The sequence below is a fragment of the Protopterus annectens genome, chromosome 7.part1 (assembly GCF_019279795.1).
Source record: "Protopterus annectens isolate FY-2018-M chromosome 7.part1, PAN1.0, whole genome shotgun sequence".
Lineage (NCBI taxonomy): Eukaryota > Metazoa > Chordata > Ceratodontiformes > Protopteridae > Protopterus > Protopterus annectens.
In genome coordinates, this window is record NC_056740.1 from 362,001,474 (window position 1) to 362,016,424 (window position 14,951).

General features: G+C 39.0%; 1 protein-coding gene across 1 annotated transcript in view; it reads right to left on the minus strand.

Annotated features, from left to right (window-relative positions):
- The window catches only part of DNASE1L3 (deoxyribonuclease 1 like 3), a 545,096-nt gene that overhangs the window by 505,921 nt on the left and 24,224 nt on the right, over nt 1-14,951 (minus strand). The gene's annotated exons all lie outside the window — the stretch shown is intronic.

Here is a 14,951-nt window from a genome sequence, read left to right on the forward strand (position 1 = left end):
CAGGGTTGTGCTAGAGTTCTGCAGTAAATAAACACAGTGGTCTACAGATTATGAAAGTATGGCTCATTTGATGGGGTTAGGGTACACAAGATACAGGCGAGTGTGGAGATTGCCTGAATAACTGCTTTTTTTGGTGGGGAGTAGTACATAGCTACCTACTGACAGGATGTGGTGAGTATAAGCAGGATTGCAATGATGGATGTGAGAGGACAGGGCTGAGGTGCAGGTTGCAGTAACTCACAAAGGTATTGGGTGTGGGTTGATGTGAGATGCCCTATGACCCCTGGTATACAGCTCAGACAGAGAGAACTGTGTTGAGATGCAAAAAACATTTGTGTGTGTGTGCACGTGTGTATCAGATATGGAACTTAGTGGACAAGATAAGGCTAGAATGGCACACTGGATAACCAGTATTGGGAGGTCATAAATACGGCTGCAGACAGGGTGCATTTCACAGCTGCATCAACCCCATGCTGCCTGCTAGACTACGATGGGGACCTATCCTGTGATACTGGTATCTGGCAGGCATGGCACCTTTGATGGTACAGCTGCCACACAACAGCTTGACCACTTGAGATGTTGCTATACATATTATGTGTCCTCTCATTGGCCATTGTTGTATGCCCACATTTATAGGTAGGTAAATGGCACCTATGGAGAGAAAGAGCCTAGAGAAGGTTTTCCACGCAGAGACTGAAATGCTGCTGCAGGCCCTTTGTGAGTGACAGTTGCTGGACACAACTAAGGCTGACCAGGCATTTCACAAACAAATATGGTATGATATGGTGGTGGATGTGAATACAGTTAGTGTCCGCAACAGAAGAACTCATCAGGTCTGTCACAGGATCATCAACAGAAGGCCCACAACACTGCATGTGAAAGGATAGTCATGGGTGGGGGGTTAACCATTGCAGACCACTCTCACCATCATGGACTAGTTCATATTGTCCCTGTATGTGACGATTGAAAGGACCATGACAACTGGAAGAGTCCTGGATGTGGGGGCTGATTTGGATGCACTATTCCATTTCTCTGTTGGGGATGCATCAGGCGGGTGTTTCTTTATGTCAGTAACTCATTTTAGGGCATGCCTGTGCCTTGAGTTCAGGGATGCTCAACACCATTCCATCTCCTGTAAAGGCACATTTGGGTGCATACACAAAGTCATGCCATGCAGAACAAGTTTGTTTGCATTCTTTGCATAGCAGCTGTCTGCCATGATGGTGCATCACAAAATAGTGGGATCATCACATAGTTGCAGTGTTACACATACCTCTCAGCCTGCAGACATTGAAAATCCTGGACAAAGGCTCTTGAAAAGTAGGTAGTTATGACCATAAATCTGCGCAGGTGATTAGCACGAAATCTGAATACATAATAGCATAACATCTCTCACTTCCAGTAATATTGTGGGATGACACCACGCAGGGGAAATGAGTTAACAAAGAGAAAGACATTGATAGGGAGCAGAAAAAGGTAGCAAAAATTAGCAAGCTTTTATCTCTCTTTTCTTTTTCAGGTTGAACAACAAGCACATTTTACAGTTTGAAAAAAATCATAAAGGTCATGAAAGCCTAATATTTTCTAATAAAGTATTATCTGATAAATATTTTTCCAATGTATTTATTTATTTGCATATGTATTTATTTTTAATTTATTCTTTGTCGACTGGGTTAGACCCAGGACTAGTTACATTTTGTAAGACCCAAGTGAAGAACACCATTTGATAATAGATAGCAGTAGATTACAAATATATGATTACCCATCCATCTTAGATCAGTAACAAATGCACTTCCACCAAACTATATGAAGAAGCAGCACATGCTAGAGTAAATCATTAATTATCGAGATTAGTGACATAAGCATGGCCAGGATGAGTACATTACAGTCACTTGATGGTAGAAGAAGATAGTGAATGACAGGATAGCTGAGTGGTTTACAGTGTCACACTCGGGGGGTTAAGCTCCTTCCATGGCTCCTGGGAATTCTGGTCTCCAAGTGGAGGTGTGGGTTCAAAACCCACTTCTGACAGATAGTTTCCATACCACATCCTTGTAACATATAGGTCCCCTCCATGTCACATAAAACCCATACTACCTATCTCAAGGTACTAGAGTCCATCACCATTCAACCCAATATGACTTTCATGGGGGATCTCAACTACCACTCTATAGACTGGGAATCCTACACCACTTCTAATGCACAAGCCCAGTGATTCATAAACTTTGTTAACACCAACATCCTGGAACACTTGGTCCATTCTCCTACTAGGGTACAAACATCCTTGACCTTGTACTCACGAACATGGGGGCCCAGTGTTCCTCACCCAGTGTAATATCTTTGCGCGTCAGACCTGACCATAAGGCAGCATTACTTGAAATAAAAATTAAATCCAGGGATACAGCAAAGCCAAAATTCTTTAGGAATTATTCCAAGGCTAATCTCTCTCTACTAAGCAACACCTTGGCTAAATTCCAAGCATCCCCAAACCCAGTAAACACCATGGAATACACTGAGCTATTTACAAAATCTCTGTACAGCCATATTGATAGCTGTATAGACTGAACTATGCCAACTCATATTAAGACAAACTCAAAAGACAGGCCACCCTGGTTGAATCACACTATCAATTGGTTAGACAACATAAGAAAAAAATCTTGGCCAAGCGTAGGAGGAATAAAGCCATACATACTAAAAGCCTTCTAACTAATCTAAACAGGCAGCTAAGAGGGTTAATTAATGCTTCAAAGGCTAAATTTGAAGAAAAAATAGCTTCTCATGCAAAGAGCAACCACAAAGCATTCTACAGCTATGTCAATATCCTCAGAGGAAATATACAACAATGCACAGACCGTATTGTAAATGGCATCATCCACACTCAATCAGCAGCCACTGCCAACTTTACAGGTTCAACTCAAATTCCTCCCTCCACTCCCCACTGATAGTCCAAAACAAATGCCACATAATACAACTCCCCCAACCATTACTAGAGAACAGGTCATTAATGCAGTTTCCGAGGTCAAAAACACTGCATCGATGTGCCCTGATAACATCCCAGGATGTTTAATAAATAGCATGAAACATGACCTCTCTGGTTCACTTGAATCACTTTTCAACTGGAGCCTTCAGTCAGGTTTTGTGTCCAAGGAATTGAAGATGGCTACAGTCATTCCTCTGCACAAAGGAGATCCAGCCACTGATCCGGGTAACTACAGGCCCATAAGTCTTACCAGCTTCATATGTAAGACAATGGAAAGAATCATCATGGACATGATAAATGAAGACATAGGTAACCTGAAAACGCTGGACCCATCACAGTTTGGCTTTGTTAAGGGAAGGTCGTGCTTATTAAGTCTGGTGGATTTTTTTTTATAGGGTCACCAAAGCACTGGATGCAGGTAAGACTGTGCACACAGCTTACTTCGACCTGACCAAGGCTTTTGAAACAATACCCCACTCAGGCATTATGGACAAGCATACTAATTTAGGTATAAACCCTTTTATCACCCACCAGATAGCCAACTGGCTTACTGATAGAAACCAACAAGGAGATGAAAGGCGAACAAGTATGAAACTATAACCAAAACAAGTGTTCGCTGGAGAACCAAATAAGGGCATCAAGACCGCAGTATAACATCCAATAGTTTATTTCAAAGGCAGCAAAGTGCTGAAATTTAATGCTGACCACTGCAAATACGTTTTTAGACTTCTTCATCAGAATACTAAACAGGAATGATGGTTCACAAGCTCAATATATAGTCGTCATTCAATTGAAATTAAAACAATTATCCAATAAAAATAAACAATCAATGAACCTGCTTAAATAACCTAATATGAGTTGAAATATTTTAATGTCCATGACTTGATTTTTAAATATTTTAATGTCCATGACATTTTATCCAAATAGTGTTGTTTGGACATGGGTATTTGTAACTCATATTAGGTTATTTAAGCAGGTTCATTGATTGTTTATTTTTATTGGATAATTGTTTTAATTTCAATTGAATGATGACTATATATTGAGCTTGTGAAGCATCATTCCTGTTTAGTATTCTTACTGATAGAACCTAGGAGGTCAAAATAGGTGAGGCCACCTCCACCAAGAGGTCAGTTACTAGTGGAGTCCCTCAGGGCTTGGTAATGGGACTGCTACTTTTTGGCATCTATTTCTCTGAAATGGAAGCAAATGCTGAAGGTTTATGGCTGACTAAGTTTGCAGATGATTTCAAGCTAGGGGTTATAGTCAACTCCCCTGTAGACACTAGCATTCTTTAAGGAGGTCTGTCTTTCACTAATAAATGGTGCCAAAGCCATGGTCTTAAACTCAATGCTAAGAAATGCATAATTGTACCCTTTGGGAATCAACTATCCCGGCTAATTACCACTGCCACCAGAACTTATCATTTGGGCACAGGAGCATAATATGCTAAATACATCAAAAACTAAGTATATGAGATTTGGGAGATATAAACTGAAAGGTGACTATTTAATACAGCACATAGTAACTGAAACTGTAGACTCTGGGTATATGGGTAGATTCAGCTATGAGTTTTTCTAATCATATCAACCAATTGGTTAATGATAGTTATAGAACTATAGGTTGCATAAAAAGATTTATAAATTCTAGGAAATCAAACATGATGAAATCATTGTTTGTTAGTTACATTAGACCCAAACTTAAGTATGGAATAACAATATGGAAAACCCTATAATAAAACAAGCATGAGTACTCTAGAAAGAGTACAGCAGAAATATAACAAGTGCATCCATGGATGTGAACATTTAAGTTATGAATGACTAAGATATCTCAACTTGTACAGTGTTTCTTACAGATATCTAAGGGGAGATCTTTATTCAAGTATATAGGGCATTTAGAGACAACTAACTCTGGAAATGTTTGGGGTTATCAAAAAGTACTACAGGATCATCAGACAACCTATGCAGAAGATTCTATAGGAATGAGAAGTGTATTAATTGGTTCTCTGATGCATGGAACAGATTATCAAATTACATTAAAGCAAGTACTAGTTTAGATATTTTTAAGAACAGCCTGGACACTTATTATGGGAACAAGTGTTTTGGTAAATTGGCAAGCTAGAATGGCATTAATGCCCGTTCTTGAAATAGTTGTATGTATGTGTGTATATATGTTGATAATACACCCCTAAGAGTCAGCCCAGTGATCAAGGATGTGGGTAAGCATGTAGACAGAAGCCTTACCTTCGACCACCAAGTGGCCACAGTGGTGAGGAAATCCTTTTATGTTGCACAATGTATAAGTAAGGGCATGGCATCTAGGTCCAAAGAGGTCATTATCCCACTGTACTCCACCCTTATCAGACCAGTCATAGAGTACAATGCTCCCTTTGGTATGTACCTGAACAGGCATATGCAGCAGCTAGAATGACCTCAAAGGTTCCTTACAAAAAGAATACAAGGCATAAGAAATCTACCTTATTCAGAAAACCTTAAAGCTCTTTCCCTCTACTCAGGCTCCTACAGATTGCTGAGGGGTGATCTATGCCTGGCTTAAAAAGGCATTTGCAAACCTCACATTTGTAAATCTCCTACATATTCATAAGTCAAAAAGGTCCAGAAATACAAGTTCTAGGGACCTGAATTGTGTCTGTGACTTAAACAAAACATGCTGGAGAGATAGATATGTGTCCCAGAGATTGCCCCTCCTATGGATCCCATGTGATCCATGTGAAGCTGAGTTTGTCTATTACCTAGTTTAAGCACAACCTAGACAAGTGGATGGGGAATAGAAAATTTAAAGTGTGCCTGGCACCCATGTCCCTTATGGACAGAGGTAGCTTATAAATACCTGGCCCTCAATGTCCTACTTGGATGCAGGAAATCATTATTCTTTTGGGAAAACTTGGCTAGGCTTAGAAAGACCCTTTGGATTGTTAGTCTAGTAACAGTCTATGATTCTATAAATCTATGAAATGCATCTGACTATTGTCTATCTAATCTGCCTTCTCAACACATTTAACTGTCCACAAGGTTGCTCACATTTGGTATGCCCTCTACAAACCCCCATGACGGCATTCCCATGTCTGGGTTAAGGAGTACTTGTTCCCTATGTTAGTATTATTTATTTATTTTATTTATTTATTTGTTTGTTTGTTTGTTTGTTTGTTTGTTTATTTATTTATTTTTGTTGGGCTAGAACACTTCAAAAATGACAACCTGCAGGATAAGTCCTGGTTACAAGACAGGATCACAAGTGATATACAGTAGGACTTAATGAAATAAAATATGGCAAATAGCATATAAATAGTACATATACACAAAGTTTACAAAAGTAGCATTATTTGTACAAGTAAGAGACTGTTGAATATGAGCTTTGCTAATATAGTAATACTAGTTAAAATGACAGTCTTCGGATAAAGCAGTAGTACTGCCTGTCAACCTAACAGCAAGTATCTCAACCATGGGAAGAATCAGAGACCCCAAAGAAAAGCAACATAAACATAGGGAGAAAATGCAAATTCCGGAAGGAATGTACTGTCCCAAGCTGGGGTTCAAACTTAGGATCTATGCACTGAGCAGCAGCAGTGCTAACCACCATATTGTTTTATTATATTTACTTTATTAAAAATTAAAAAGCCAGCTTAGTAACTTCTTATAATTGAAAAACAAATCTCAAATGGCTATAGGTACACTGAGGTGCCAAAAACTGCAACAATAAGAATAGAATGAGGCACCAAAGTTACACACTGAAACTATCCACAGTAACTTTATTTAGAGAAGAACAGTAGGTGAGCGCTTTCACAACTCAGTGCTGCTTCATCAGACAATGTTAATGCAGACCATGCTTGATTAAATACTGAAGCAATCAGTGTGGTTTCAACTATTTAAAGCAACACAATCAAATAATTTAACAATTAAAACTATTAGTACAAGCTTATGCAAACTATGCATTTAAAACCAACCTTAAAGTACATGTCTCTCTATAAAAACCATCATTATTGACCATAATATATATAAAAGTATAAAAAATATATATAATATAAAAATGTCCTATATAAAATCTTAAATATATATATAAGTAAATATAAAAGCTTGATGAACCATAGTACCACATTAAAACCTAGAAAATAATGTTTAAGACGTCTTGCTTTAAGGCAAGGGACTAGTGAAGCACAGCCATTCAAGCCCGGATATCTATCTGCATTCAGCTTGATAATCCATTTCTGTTCTAACTCTTCCGTATAATTTTCTATGTCCCCACCTCTATTTGTCCTTAATACTTGTTGTAAAACCAAAAATTTGAAGCAGTGAGTACTGTTTGTATTTAAAATATGATTTGCTAGGGCATTAGATTGTTTCAAATTTCGTATATCCCTTGCATGTTCTAATATTCTATCTTTAAAAGTTCTGTTTGTTTTTCCTACGTAATAGGCATGACATGCTTGACAAAAACTAAAATAAATAACATCTGTACTCTTACAATCATAGTATTTCTTAGTATATAACCTATGAAAGTTCTGTGCCTCACTATATAACCTAAAATGTTTCATCGGATGAATATACTCATTTTTAATATAAATGTACTGACAGGCTGCACAATTCCTGCATGGAAAAGTGCCTTGTCTATTGGAGAGATTTTTTTCTATGGGGTTGGTGTTTTTTATTACAAAGATGTTGCTTCAATGACACGTTGTTCTTAAAACTAAAACTTGGTGCGTCACCGATCATGGGGACAAGGTCTGGTATTTCCTGTAGTAAGTGTCATTTCTTCTTAATGATATCTGTATACTTATTGATATCACTTGCAAATCGAAAAACTACTCTAAACTTATTCCTATCAATGTCTCTATTGCCAGACGTTCTCATATCGGTTTGAGAGCTCATGTAAGGCTTACATCTTGTTGATCTAACTTTCCATGCCTCTGTTATCACATTCGTGATTTCTGAACTTGAGTAGCCTCTTTGCTCAAATTCACTGTGTAATTTATCCAGTGCCCCTGCAGCCTTTCATCATTGTTATGTAGGCGTAAAGTTCTAAAAATGTGTCCTTTGAGAACATTTCTAGAAATGTGTCTAGGGTGCATGCTAGATTTATGAAGACAGGCATTGGTCCTGGTAGGTTTGTAGTAGATACTAGTTTTCAGCTGTTTTAAATTAGTTTTAGTTACACTTACATCTAGGAAGTCAATGGAGGTGTCAGAAGAAGTAAAAGAAAATTTCAAAAAATCTGTTGTACTGTGTAAATAATCTACAAAATTACTGATATTTTAAATACACAGTTTGCATAAGCTTGTACTAATAGTTTTAATTGTTAAATTATTTGACTGTGTTGCTTTAAATAGTTGAAACCACACTGATTGCTTAAGTATTTAATCAAGCATGGTCTGCATTAACATTGTCTGATGAAGCAACACTGAGTTGTGAAAGCATTCACCTACTGTTCTTCTCTAAATAAAGTTACTGTGGATAGTTTCAGTGTGTAACTTTGGTGCCTCATTCTATTCTTAACTTCTTATAATTAACTGCATTCATGCCATAAAGTGACAAGACACTTGGATAATAAATATCCCACTCCAAAATTAGTAAGCCATAGAAACAGGTCATGTCTAGCATCCAACAACTGAATTCATGTGGAAAAATGATAAAATGATACTAACACTGCACATTATTCAAATATAAGCCAATTATAGGCTAGTTGCAATGATAGATTTTTTTCAGCAACACAAAAATGCACAGATGACAATGAAACTACAGGTTTCTCTCCATTTCATATTTATATGACTATCTTTAAAAATTCCTCTTTAATCAGTACATTCACAGAAGAAGCTTCAAAAGTGTTTGTCTTACTTTGCAACTTCACAGACAGTTTATGAAACCCTGTATCAAGTCACCAAGGATTTTGGATTTCACTCAACAATGGCTAGCCAAAAAATATTTCTTTAACATGATAAGTAAGGTTCATTTGTAATATTGTGAACTGCTGAGTAGCACTAGTCTTTGTAATTAAAAAGTAACACTTTATGGTCAGTACTGTGAAAAAGTGACCTCAAGGTCAAATCTTGTTTAAATGCAAACACAACAGTGTACACAATACAAAGACAGAAAAATGCCAACATAATATGCCAAAACCTAATTCAGAACAAATAAATCATGCCTGCCATATCAGCCCAAAAATATCAAAATCTGCTAATTCCCATGTATTTTCTTCATTCTGTTCCTGAAGACTGGTTGTCTTTTGCTAAGTAAATCAGTTCACTTTTCCTAAAATGTGTGATTATTTAAGCAAAAAATCAGTCTAAAGGCTCACCTACTTGAACTTACGCAACTCATGTAACTAGTAAGCTCCAGTCTATCAACAAACTAAGTAGAAAGACCCCTTAGGAAACAAGATCTGCTCTCAGGTGGACTATCCTAAATAAATAAATTACACTTCAGTACACAATTCAACTACAGATCTGAGTAAAAGCAATATTTCACTGCCGTAAGGAGATTGCACATCTCATTTCAGCTTTACTGGGCTAATTTGTGGTCTACAGTACAGTCAAGCACTGAAAAAGCTGACGGCCCTTTTAAAATAAACATCCAGTGCACTTACATCAATCACACCAAACATAAATCGCATCTTCTCATCAGCTCTGTGCCTCATGTTGCAGCATGAGCCATTGTCCTAGGGTTTCATCTTCTACCTCCCACCAGCAGCTGTGTCCAGAAGCAGGTTTCTAGTTACACACAATAAAGGGACAAAAGAAGCCTGATGCTCCATGCTATGTGGAATATCCAGCCTACTTAAAAAACTGGTGTGCAAGGCATCCTCAGATCCAGCTCTTATAGACCTTTTGCACATCTGCAGAATGAACAGCATCAGAACCACTAGATCCAAGGACTTAAATTTTGCTTGTGACATAAATAAGACATGTTGATGAGACAAATATGTGCCTCAGAGGATTCCCGTACTCTGGAACAGGGTCCCCATCCATGTGACGCAAAGTCCATCCCTAACCCTATTTAAGCGTAACCTTGACCAATGGATGGGAAAACTGAAATTCACCCCAAGTCTGGCCTCCATGTCTCTGATAAACAGAGGCAGAAAGTAATGGCCAAACAAAATACCCTCCTGCACATAACCTCTAGAAACTTCCTAACTAACATAACCCCTCCTAGTACATGCTAATGAAACAAAGGGACACAATTGGATTGGGTTGCATGGCTAAAGGCCCTGATTGCTGTTTGCCTAGTATACACCTATGAACCTTATGCTACCCCTGCCCACCCACAGTACCGTTTGGACATCTATCTTTGCCCTTAACAACCTTTAATAATGTTCTTTTTTTGAAACACATCAATAGTTATCATTTGATTCTAGTAATCTCTTGAACAGGCATTATAACAGTTTACACACCTGACATTGAAGGTGCTGTTTAACCAGCAGTAAAAAAAGGGATTCAGCAAAGATTTAATGGATCTATATTAGTTCGCTGAAAGTTATTTTTAGTGAACACCTATTCATCGACACATATTCAGCAAAAATCACTTTTTCGATTTGCTGAATTTTCCAAGGGCAGTGAAACAATTGCCTCGCAGTCAAAGGGACCCACAATTAACTAAATCAAACCCACCCAACTATATATACCAACTCCGAGATCGCACTACAGTGGGGAAAATGGCAAAGTTATGTAGTTGGTCAACTACTTTATTGCCATTGGAAAATTCATTGAATCGCAGACGTGATTTTCGCTGAATATGTGTCAATGAATAGGTGTTCACTGAAAATAACTTTTGCCAAACATATAGACCGATTTAACTACATCTGTTCAGCACATCATCATTGCACAAATGAGTATGAATTTTGTGAAAGACAAGTATAAAGCTCAAATGCCACTCATTATTTATTGACCATCACTGCAATAATCCAATATTTTGCACGAAAACTATACATTTTTACAAGGAACAGATCAAAAATATGAGATAAAAAGAGATATGGTGCAACATTAGGGACAGTTGTGAGGTATAGTTTACTGCATTGCTTCTTTGGGCTGTGGCATGCCATCTGTGTTACAGACTCAAGGAGTCTCTGGTAGTTGGTATGTTACTGCCACCATGGCTAGCTAGATAATTAATCTCTCTGCATCTCAGCTGTATGGACTGGGAAGAGGTACTTAGTTCTTTTTACTCTAGACTCTGGTACAAGGCATCTTATTTGAAATTATTTTATTTTCTTGGTCTAAGCAACTAAGTCAAACAAACACAGCAAGCCAGGCTGCAGACTTGACCCCAACTTGCATATAGCAATCATCACACCTCCCACGTCTTGGGAGGGGTGAAAATTGATCTCAGCAAATTGCAACTCAGAATTTTTGGCACCCTGTTATTAAGTTAAAAAATGGTATTCTCTAGCAAATATTAGATGGTTGAGAGACAAGGTGTTGTATGTGGGTGTTTAATTGTCTGCTTTGTGGTCAGGTTATGGGTCCTCCACTGCGGAATAGGGCATGCCTGATGGTACTGCATCAGGTATTAATGGTTATGGCAACCTTACTGTAGCACAATCCAAGGACAATGGTTATTGTGGTGGGCAAAATATCACACATGTCCAATGACATGTCTCTGCTGCCTGTGGAGTTGACCCACACCTCTTCATAGCCTTTGAAACAACAGGTTATGCCTGGCATCCCTTCTCAGAATGCACCTAAATCTCCTTCCCATGCATCTGCAATGGGAAGTGGCACATCTATGAAGTATGGTGACAGAGGTCAGAAGTGGGGGTCAGTAGCTGTCACCAACATAGCAGGGTAATCATCCAGGTACAGGCAGATGCCAACATTTCCACGACAGAGATGATAGGTGCAATGCATGACTTGTGAGATGACATACAATATATAAGGGTTTTCAATGCCTAGATAACCTGATAACCTGATTAGGGTGTTGGACAGGCAACGTGGTGCAATCTCTGCCTCCATGAATCCATCTGCTCTTATGTACTAGTGCTGACACTGTTTCCATGGCTGCTACTTATCTGCCTCTGTAGAGGACACTTCCCACAATGTGGGTTGGTCAAGTTCATGTACTGCTGTCTCCACCACACCATGCAATGATGGTGTGCTTGAAGCGCATTGTGGATGGCCATGCAGACGTGAAGCACGTTGTGGTCAGATACATGTCACAGCCAGGCAGTCTCTGTCTTTAGGTTTAGCTTTATCCTTGCCAGTAGGTGCTGATGCCAGTGCCATTAGTCATAAGGAATAAGCCTGTAGCCAAGAATATTCATGGTCTATATCCTTCCCAACTGAGGTCATACAGGACCACACACACACACACACACACACACACACACACACACACACACACACACACACACACACACACACACACACACACAGCTCTGGATTGGGGTGGGGAGGTGCAGCTCTTCTATATCAGTGAGTACAAGACTCAGTATATTAGAACCTCTAATGGGTATGTGCACTATCTGGTCCAGTGTGTTTATTTTAATAAAGTCCAGGAATCTTTGTGCCTGCGGGTTTGAGGCAGTGTATGTTTCCCAATCTATAAAGGGGTAGTTAGTTTCCCATGAGTAGGGTATTAGATTGGACAGTGAGTATCTCCCATAGATCTAGGTATAAGTTATAGGTTTCTTGGAACATGGAGAGTGACCTATACCTTGCTAGGAAATGGTATGGGACTTTGTCTGTGATGATTTGCACATAGATATACACCAGGGCATCATCCTCTTTAACCAACCAAGAGGTATGCTAATAGCTAGATCATGGTCAAATGGTATCCTAGACAGGGTAATCAATTGGGGCCCCCTACACACACACACACACACACACACACACACACACACACACACACACACACACACACACACACACACACACACACACACACACACACACACACACACACACACACACACACACACACACACACACACACACACACACACACACACTGCTGAACCCCTGGAGACATTCCAGTGTCCCATTACTTGGCTATTTCTCTCCAGTTACCATAAACACTGTTCAGACCTGTCAGTGCGCATACAATTTTTTTTCTTTATTTCTATAATGATTACAGACATTTGTATGTAATTTAAAAGTTTTATTTCAAATTTTACAGATCAAACACATAGATATTTGCTAAACAAAACAATACAGTCTCACTCACAAGCAAAACAGACTTAACATTAACAGTAAACTTCTCTTCCTTTCAAACACACATTAATTGAAACAGCATTGAAACCCACATTGAAAGAAAATGCATCTGGCCAGTGGCAGATAAAGTTTACCTTTGAGCTGTTTTCAAACCATAGGACCCTTGCATACATTTTTAAGACCATGCAGACATGTTTGTGTTATTTGATTCACCTTCCTGATTGTATTAAATTATATTCCTTGTATAATACAACACCACTTGTTAGAATTTTAAATGTGTAGTTTTTAACATTTTTCCAGTAAGCAATGAAAGAATATATGAACCAGTAATGACACAACTACCTGTTTCAAAACATTTTGACCATAAAAGGCCACTCAATATCAAGTAATATGCACAATCTCTGCAGATGTAAAAGTCATCTGAATAATTACACATTAAATAGATCTGTAATTAATGAAGAGGTTGTTGCTAGCAAACAACTTTATATTTCAGTGTTTCATCTACAAATTCAGTGCCTACTGCACTCGAAAAATAAATTGGGTTACACTAAAAATGTCAGACTGGTAATATTGCAATAGGGAATGGATGGCAAACCAACAACAGGTTCATAATTACTAGGCATATTGCTGCGGTGGTGGTGCTGCGGTAGCATTGTCGTCACACAGCAAGACGTGCTCCTGTTCAATTCTCAGCTACAGCGTCTTCTGTGTGGAGACATGCGTGAATGGGCGTACCTTTGTTGAAGGTTGTGCGTCAGGGCTGGCAAACTCGGCACGTAAAAAATCTACTGCCAATCATTAGCGGACCGGAGTTCCACTGTGGCGACCCCTAAACGGGAAAAGCCGAAAGACACAAACAATCATTCAAGGGAGGACACACTTAGGACTGCAGCACCCCACCTCCTTAAAGTACAACACAGTATCAGCAATCGCAATCCATCTACGTGATGTGAGAGTAGAACCCACAGCCGTCTGCATCAAAAGAGAATATGCTACCTGTTGTGCTACTAACAACACTTTCAAGTTCTCTAGCACAAACAGTGATAAGCATTTGCTAAACAAAAAAGTTGCACATTGAAAACAGAATTATCATAAGCCAAAAACCTTTCTCTTGAAGCTCAGAATTCCTTAAAAATGCACTGAAACTCAATTCCTTGAAAAATGCACTTTTTATAGTCTGGTAGTTGGTTCATAGGTTCATAGGTGCTTACTAGGCTAATGGCCCTAGAGCCTTTACAAATGTAGCCCATAGGACTTTTATATTGTGGTATTTTATTATTTTTGTCTTGTTTCTGTGGTGTTCTAGCCCATAGGATTACCCTGGCATCGTGCCACCCGACCTTAGTTCCCAGTGCCTCTGTCGAGTAGAGTCACTGGAGTGATCCCTGGGGTGAATTTTCTATTTCCCATCCACTCATCAAGATTTGTCTTGAAGAGGGCCACTGACTCGCTCCACTTGACATGTATGGGAAATCTATTCCATAGCATGGGCAGCCTCTGGGTTATGAACCTGTCTTGACATGATCTTGTCTCCTACAACTAAGGTACAGGGTATGACCCTGAGCAAATTAACTAACCCGCCATCTCTAACTAGGGCATTATACATGTGCACACATAAACACACACACACACACACACACACACACACACACACACACACACACACACACACACGCACACACTAAATCTACCACACATAGCGTTCACCAGACACATAGACTAACTTATGCTGAGGCACTTAAAAGCAATGTGTGTGTGTGTGTGTGTGTGTGCACGCGTGCACGTGTGTGTGTGTTCTTGGCAATCTTGTATGTGTGT